Source organism: Paramormyrops kingsleyae, chromosome 13 (assembly GCF_048594095.1).
Source record: "Paramormyrops kingsleyae isolate MSU_618 chromosome 13, PKINGS_0.4, whole genome shotgun sequence".
Taxonomy (NCBI): Eukaryota; Metazoa; Chordata; class Actinopteri; order Osteoglossiformes; family Mormyridae; genus Paramormyrops; species Paramormyrops kingsleyae.
This window is the reverse complement of record NC_132809.1, coordinates 19,232,339-19,241,348: the sequence shown is the minus strand read 5'-3', so window position 1 is coordinate 19,241,348 and position 9,010 is coordinate 19,232,339.

Here is a 9,010-nt window from a genome sequence, read left to right as displayed (position 1 = left end):
AATATATTCCCACGCCAAAGTTCATCCATACTACTTCAGTCTGGATTTAATCATAGGTTACTGGGCTGCCTTTTAGTTATTAGGAAGCATAAATATTTTGAGTGGTAATGAAAGACGGACAGCACAGAGAGATATGCTTTGTGGAATGGAGCTAATTGGAAGCAGCTTAATACTAATGAGTACTACTGGGAAGCACACAGAGCACTTCAGTGTGTCCTCAGCTTGGAAAGTTTTATTATTGTAATTTGTAATATATATATATAATATATATATATATATTTTAATTATATATAATATATATATAATTAAAAAAACAATGAATACACAATTACCTGTACAGAACTTTGACAAGAAAAAAGAAAACCAAATGGCACTCTTTACTTCACCAAAATAACAGAAAAGTGACGTAACAAAACATCAATTATCACGCAAGGTTGCTCTCAAGCTCTCTGTTCTGCCACCATGAGACTGTATGGCGGCAAAGGTGTTAGTCATTGTTGGAGGCCCATTTTCAAAGGAACGTACCAATTATTCTTCTGGTTGTGTGCACTTACCAAAAGGATTTTCTTTGGGTTTCGTGTTTAGGATTCGTTGTAATTATTAGGTTGAAGCACTGCTTTGCCTTAAGGAAGCGAATGTACTCAGACCTGTTGAAATGATGTATCAAAATGTTTGCCACACTTGACACTCTTGTAAATTATAGTGCCTTTCTTGTGTTCATAAATCATATGCAGAATCGCAACTTCTGGAATTGCCATATTATTATGATTAAGAGACAAGCATTAGCAAATGAAAGTAAGCCTGTGTGATACCCCTAGACCAAAGCACTAAACACAGGTCCTGTTAACACGGGATGTGCGTGGCTGCATCCTTGCTGAAATTATTCAGCTGCACAATTTACATTTTAACCAAGATCCTGCACTCACTCCCTGAGTACTACCAGTTATCCCACCATGACAAGGGGGAAAGGAGCACCGAAGACTATTGAAATCATAACCTTGTACAGCCTGTTTATGTTCATAACTGCTTGTGGTCTCATTTGTTGTTACTGCCTGACTTTATGATCCATGAATTTAATCTGTTGTAGTAAAGATACTATTCGAAATTACCTTTAGCAAAAATGTGATATTATAATGCAACATTTATTTTCATACATTATATTGTGGACTGTTTATAGGTGAGAAGGAAGTTGGGTGTTTGCATTCTCTTTTAAAATGCTCGGGTGACTTGAAAACATCTTGTTTAAATATCTTGCCCTGACCTATAAGTCTCGCACCCAGTTCCCACGGTCATATGACCAAAACACGTGACTATCTTACCTCACAGTTTGCAGTAGGTCCTTTGACAGTGGGATGTTTGCGTTAAACATGTAACAGTTGTGAGCACATTACTGAAAAAACAAAAAGTTCTTTCCCCTGAAACTTTTTTCCATTTTAATAGCGAGAGAGAGCGAGAGAGCGAGAGAGAGAGAGAGAGAAGAGCAAATCTTACACCTAACTGTAGCCTTCATGGCCCTGCTCCCAAAGACAGATGATACATGTAGTGTGGCTTTGAAAAATTTTCACGTAAAGCGATCCAGGGGAGGGGAGACCTCATAGTACACGAGCTTTAATGAGTGCTGAGTTGTTGCGGTATTCACCAGGCTGCCAAACAAGCCCAGCTACACTCCACAAGCATGCGAAGAGGCTGCAATGAAATCCGTTGTCAAACAAGGTTTGGGATCAAATGCCCAGGCAGAGTGTGGTGCTTACATGATACTCCCTCCAGCCGTGTCACTCTTGATGTTCTTCATGCGTCCTTCAAGGGCTCCTCTCTTATCACTTATGTGTCCGGACTTTAATAATTAACTAGGTTAAGTAATTAACCAGTACAGTATCTAATTAAAACTGTATAACTTTTTAGCAGACACAAATAATGTTAGCTATTCATATTACCACAGTGAAATATGATATGATCATGTCTGGTATTTGTTTATATACTGTACACTTAAGTATATTAATTTCTAAATATAGTGTAATGTTTCTGTCTTTTCAGCTACAGCTGGCTTTGCATTTTCTTACATCTTAATAAAAATATAATTATTCAGTCCAATATATGAGCGCAATAACAGAGTCATTGAAGTGGAAACACAAAATGGCTGATCAGTATTTGCCTTCTGGGATATTTTCCAGAGGAACCTTTCGCAGTGAGCCGACAGTAAAACTTTTCTTTTTCATTTTCAATGAGATTCTTGCCATGTATTCCACCCCTGAATTTTACAGACACTATTAACATTCCTGCTAACTGCATTTCAAAGTCTTGAATCAGCAGAATCGGTGGAGTTCTTGGAGGCCCATTTGGTCACGTCTGGGTCCGGTCGCTAATCACTAATCATAAACCTGATATTATGGTACTTACTTACATCTGGCATGAAGCTCTGCTTTAATTGCTCGCTCCGTGTCTGGTTACTTTTTTTTTTAATCAGAACTTCTCATTACTGTTTCGGAGGAGGGCTGCTGTTACTATAATCCACGAGTCTGGACTCCATTTTCCTTTAAAGCCTGTATATAAGTTTAGCTCTTCTGAAGTATTATTTTTTACAGGTGGCACCAGCGTTTCCTCTCACCTTGAGACTTGTAGGCTAGAAGAACACTGTGTGTTTGTGTGTTTTTAAATTGCCTATGGATGGAGGTGTACTTCAGGCAAGGCAGGCAACTTAATTTAAGGATATAACAGAATATGATCATTTAAATTATAGCCACATGTCTGTTATTTGCATTTTTAGCAAAAGTGTTCTGGATAGACAAAGTTTCCCCTCGTCCCGTTTTTAACTGGATATTATAATTTGAGACCCCAGATTTGTCAGCCTAGGGCCCCCAGAGAAGTTAGTCCACCCCTCCCTGTAGTCAGGGGTGTTGCCAAGACTGTATGAGAACACTGGTGTTGTTTATTATTATTGTAACTAGTATACAAACCCATCTATAATGAAACAATTCGGAGTACGTCACAAGGCTCCATCGATAACCATAACCAACAGATCTCAGACACATTTGATGTTGGTGTTGCAGATGTAATTACTGGATGTCTTGAGTCATTTGGATTGGTTACACAGAGAGTGTTGACTATGTTATTTACAAAGTCTAAATCCTCCTCTTATTTACCCATCAAGTTAATGAAGGATCTTCTGGATATAATTGAAAAGTCTATGAAGAAATGTAATGAATTCACCATTTTGCTTTTGTATATGTTCCCGAATATCGTAAGACAGGTTTAATGAGGCCTCAATCAGGCCCAACCTGGGTTAGAATGACTATTGTAGCTTCAAAAAAATATTTTACTATGAGTGCATTGCTCAGCAGTTGCCTACTACCCAGTAGTCAAATAACTATCAGTCTGATTTTCTTCAATCTTTATCATTTACTTATTTAATTTTTCTTTTTGTAAATAAGAGTGTTATCAGTTTTTAGGGTAGATAAGGAGTAATATATATCGCTGTAATATTCAGAGTTCAGGTATGCAGTTCCTCAGATAATGTGTCCGTCACATCTAATGAAATAATTTAACTTTTTAAATTTACATTACATAAATTTACATTACATACATTTCAGCAATAACTTTCTTTTTATCTACACAAACCAGAGATTTTGGTGACTCGCAGATCTGTATTCGCTAGCTGCGAGGTGACTAGATGTTTTCTGTGTTGCTGTTCCATCTACCCTGAGGGACCTTGACATTGCAACTGAACTTTTGAGCCACACATTAGAAGTCTATCAATAATGTCATTCACTTCTGGAATATAGCAAAAAATACATTCATCCATCTTCCATAACTGCTCAACCTTTACAGGGTCACAGTGACCCTAGGACCTGCCCAGGAAGGACAGGGACATCCGGGACAACGTGCCAGCCCATTGCAGGGCACTCAAAGCCAATTCAATCAATTTAATGTTTTGTACTCCAGAAGTAACCTTGCCTACAGAAAGTCAGAGAATGCATCGGAGGTGGGACTAGAACCCTAATCCTGGTGGTTTAAGACTACAGGGTTAATCACTAATCCATGACGCTACCCTACCAGCTAAAACACAGCTATAAAATAGTGAAAAACTGTCCCACGCTCTGCTTTTTACATCAGCTGATAGGTGTCAATGGGAGCTGCAAATTCAGAAAACACACAGTTTTCTGCACGATACTGTTTATATTGATATGCTTTAAATGTGCATTGATATTAGGGCTCCATTAAAGATTTTGAGACCAATAGTATTCCTTCCTGGTTACAAGCAATGGGAGAGCGGCAGTCGTGGTGTTGAACAGAATTTGGGAATTCACAGCTAAAAACAAAGCATTCAGTTAGTGCCTCATGGGGAATTTAATAGAGGGGATGAGTCATTGTAACTTGGTTCACTCTATTGTAAATAATTGCCAAATGGATCACATGTTAAAAATATAATTTTCAAGGTTTATTTTCTTGAAGGATAACACCTTAAATGACCATCAGGCTTCTGTATTTAGGGCCATTTGTGAAATGGTTTTAGATTAAGATTATGAACAGAAAAAGATGAACATTGGTGGACATAATTGTTATGTGTAGGTCCTCAAAAAAGATGGTAGAGAACATTCTTATTGTAACATTAATGAAACATTATTTCCATATTTTATATTTTGACAAAGGTTCAGTCAATGTCAACACGATAACATTATTACCTCAACATATTTTTAATGCAATTCATGCTGGAAATTATTGTTTATTACATAATACAATCTAATATATACTGCTCTTGAAAAAATGAAGAGACCATATTTTTTATGAATCTGCATTGTTAAATCCTGGTTTAGTCCTGGTTCTGCTGGCAGAAGGCGATGCAGAGTGGCAGGCTGCTCCCAGACTGATAGATTTCTAAGACCACAGGACACATGAACAAGGTGAAGCAGGAGACACTGGGAGCGACTAAAAACCAGCGAGAGAGAGGGCAGAAGTGACTTACTAATGCCAGAGATAACTGTTAACTTATCCAATAGTGCCTCATGAATTGGAGGATGATATCAAGTAACCTTCAAAAAGAATGGGAGACATTAAGTGGTGCACTGCTAGGACAATTCACAACAGGCTCCTCGAAGCAGGACTGAAGACCATAAAGCAAGGAAGAAGCCCTTCATCAATGAGAAGCGGCGTTGTATGCTGGTCATCTTGTAGTTCTTAATGACAGAGCTCAGCCTTCTCCTCTCTGTTTAAACTAATATGCTTGTTCATTCTTGGAAGTGGACCATGTGTAGCCTTTAAGTTTACACTAAAGAATACCTGTGAAGTAGATGATTTTGTGCGTCTAAACCATGGGGAATGAGATATTTATAAGCTTAGAAATCAGCATTTTAGCCCCTCCTGCTTGTGATTACTGTATTTAGGGTCTTTTATGTTTCCAGTACCAATGATCTTATATCTCACATCCGCAAGTGCCTTAAATATATATATATATATATATATATATATATATATATATATATATATATATATATTTTTTTTTTTTTTAAATTTCCAAACAACATTGTCCTTGGAATGTCATGCGCCTGTGTCACCAGACAGATAGTACAAAGACATCTGACATCCGATGATATATAGAGGAGCAATCCTCCGGTTTGCTGACCCAGGCAGTAACACCAAAGGTTTCGCCAAAAAATGCAACAAGACCACTATGCTCACCTCATCGAAGTACAGTAACACTCTCATATGTCAGATATACTCAATAAATTTGCCATGAGTTGTTACATTTTTCAAAAACTTTAGCCAAAGCAACTTATAGCAGAGGGAAAGTAAGTAAGTAAGTAAGTAAGTGGATCCCCGGCACGGCAGAGCCAGCAGCCCTGCAGAGAAGCCCTGGGATTTTCCTTCCCTCCCTCTTCTCATGGCCTGACTGGGCCTGTGGCTGAGTGTCTTTTTTAGCCATCAGCTGTGGGCGAACGGCACAGTCACATGTGCGATGACCAGCACTGCCGTGTGTGTTGTGGGGTGACGCTGACAGCCCTGTGACCAGGATGTCACAGATGACACTCCAGGGAACCTGCACCCTGCAGCATTACACATTGTATGGCAACATCTAGCCACATTCTAACCACATTGGGGGGGGGCGGAGTGCTGGGGATCCCAAAGCTCACAGACAGGTGTGCGTTGGGGGGGGGGGCTGAAGCTCAGACACAGGTGGGTGGGGTGGGGGGACTGAGCACTGGCCTGTTTTGCCCATATGACTGAAAATGCCAAGCCCTGTCTTGATCACTGATGGTCCAAAATTTATCAATGGAGACCCCCCCCCCGATGGACAAAATGTACACGACACTGCTGAAGTCTGTCCCATAAGAGCATGGCATGAGGCATGGGAACACCCTGAAGAGGATGCCAGTCTATCACAGATACAGACCTGAGATGCCAGATGCCCTGGAGGTGTCAGCTGGGGGCGCCGCCCACCGGGCATCCCAGCCCCCACGCACTGACAGGCTTGGAAAAACGTTGTATGAAATAAAATCTAACTGACAAATTAAAGACCTGATTGATTAGTCAATGAATCAATTCAAACATCCATGTTATGAGAACATCTGAGAAAATTATATCATAGCTGATTCTAAGCAGAAGCTCATTGAATTTATTCTTGAGAACAGACAATCAATATACTTCTATTTAACAATGAATTTAGATAATTTCATCCTTCAAAGATGAAGTGATCCAATTATGGCTTGAACAGGCCACAACATTCAACCTTTGATTATTGTTTTCATTCACTTTATTTACAGTTTATTTCTCTAAAACCAGGCAATTACTGAAATAGATCAAAGGCTGTCTTTAATTAACAGTGCCCTAAAATTCAGGTTTAAATTTTTTTTGATTATAGATTAGTGGAGGTCAATAGCAATCAAGGTTGCAAAGTTTCTGTACCAGTTAAATGGATACTTCTTTCACACAGTGGCTGTTCTACATGTGGCTGACTTTGGACTGGCTGTAGTAATTATATGTGATCTTCTTTCTACTTGTGCTTTAGAGTAAAATGCAACTAATTCATCTAAAATAGAAGCAGAGTGACAAATAAAACTTGCATGTTTAAACGTCTTTGAACCTTCTGTGAATGCAATCTTACTGGTTTAATAAATAATTAGTGGTATGATAATATAATCCTTAAATCATTACAAGCAAAAATTTATCCTTAGCACTATTGAAACAATATTATTTTTTGTTTTTAAACAAAATATGTTACAGTATGTGTTGGCAAATAGATACTTGAATGACAGTATATAGAGTTATAGTTCATTTAATGCACATTTGATGCATTTTCACAAACATCTAGAAGATACTTTGGTGATAACTATACTCCAGGATAACCAAAAGCAAAAAATAAAAAATGTTTCTGTACCACCCACTCTAACATAAAATAAATGCTGTATAACTTGAAGTACAAACTATAAGTGAATATGAGTGCAAATAGCCAGAGATGTAGCTGAACTGGCAAAACTCAAAATATCAAACGAAAGTGGGACAGATGTCTCCTTTGGAGAAGAACAACCTTGTCCGAATGATCAGTTGAAGGTATATGACAATTTCATTCATGGTTTTGTTTGGAACAATAAAATATTTTATTTTAATATTTATTTAACAAGTGTGATTGCTGAGACGGGTGTGGCTCTGAGGGACAATGCTGGGATGTCCTTCAGTGCCATTTGCACGCAGGAAGGCTCTTCATACTGTGGCCCCTGTATATACTGCATGCACCAGGACTCACTCCTACAATTAATCCCAGGATGCTATTGCAATTCAGTTTGTCAATTTTACTGACATCTCACAATGGATAATGAACATTTGGATAATCAGCTTTCTCATTAAGGGCCAAGCACCAGATAAGCCAATTTCATGTGTTTTTATTGAGTCCTACATAATCACCCATTTTTCCCACTTTTTTACTCAAACCCAGGTCCCAGAGGTGTGAGGCAACAATGCTAACCACTGCGCCGCCCCTCTATTGAAATCAAAATGAGAAAATGAAACTGTAAAATTTAATGTAATGTAAATTATTACAGCAATACTTTTCCTGATTATGTATGTTTTGTCTACTGCTATGAACACTAACCTGTAACAAAGTGCACAGACAGCAGTTTTTAAAATGGGAATCACTGATGAAAATGTATATGTTCTATATCTCTAACTATTTCTTCCTGTTTATATGTGTCTTTATGGATCCTCAGAATCAGGATATAGGTTAAGGCACGAATAATCAGATTTGCTTAAATAGCATTACTTAAATGAAGCAATTCTGGGTCATCTTTATCACCATGGTCGTACTCACCATACTGCTGTCCTGCACAGTGTCTTTGTTAGTGATTATGTAGGTTATAATGACGCACTAATCATGGCTCTGTATGCTGATTAGAACAGTTGTCAGGCAATGTGTTCTTGCTTAGAAGACTGTACAATTGTCAGTTTTGCTGTAACAGTAAGTAATAGAATACCTTGATCAGTGTAATACACATACGATTTACCTTTCAGTGAATGAAAACCTGAAAAAAGACTACAAGAAGCAGCTCAAAGGATGTAAATAAAATATATCATCTCCTCAAAAATATCTTGCAGTGAAATAAGACACTGTTGTCCCAACAGTGTCTAATTTTAAAGTTGTGGAAGATCCATACAGTCGTTTCATAACGTCATGCAGTTTACTTTCACCAATAGTTTCGTAACAGGCTACTTTATTACATATAGTGCGTTTCTCTCTTTATATGGTGGGTCTGCCTCCAGTGCAAGTTGTAGAGCTGGCGGATGGTGCTACGAAGTCACCCACAGTTCAAGTCCAAGGTGAAAATAATAGCGAAACAATCAGACGCTCCATTATAATATCAGTTTACATATCTGGGGCACAAAATAGGGCCCATTTCATCAAGTTAATTGCTTGAGTGTAAGAGGGAGCAAACTTTTAGTCATTAGTCTATTATGGAGCTTTTTTCTTAATCACAAACAGAGCCCACGTATCCCAGGGAGACAAGTATTCTAATTTACATTTGAA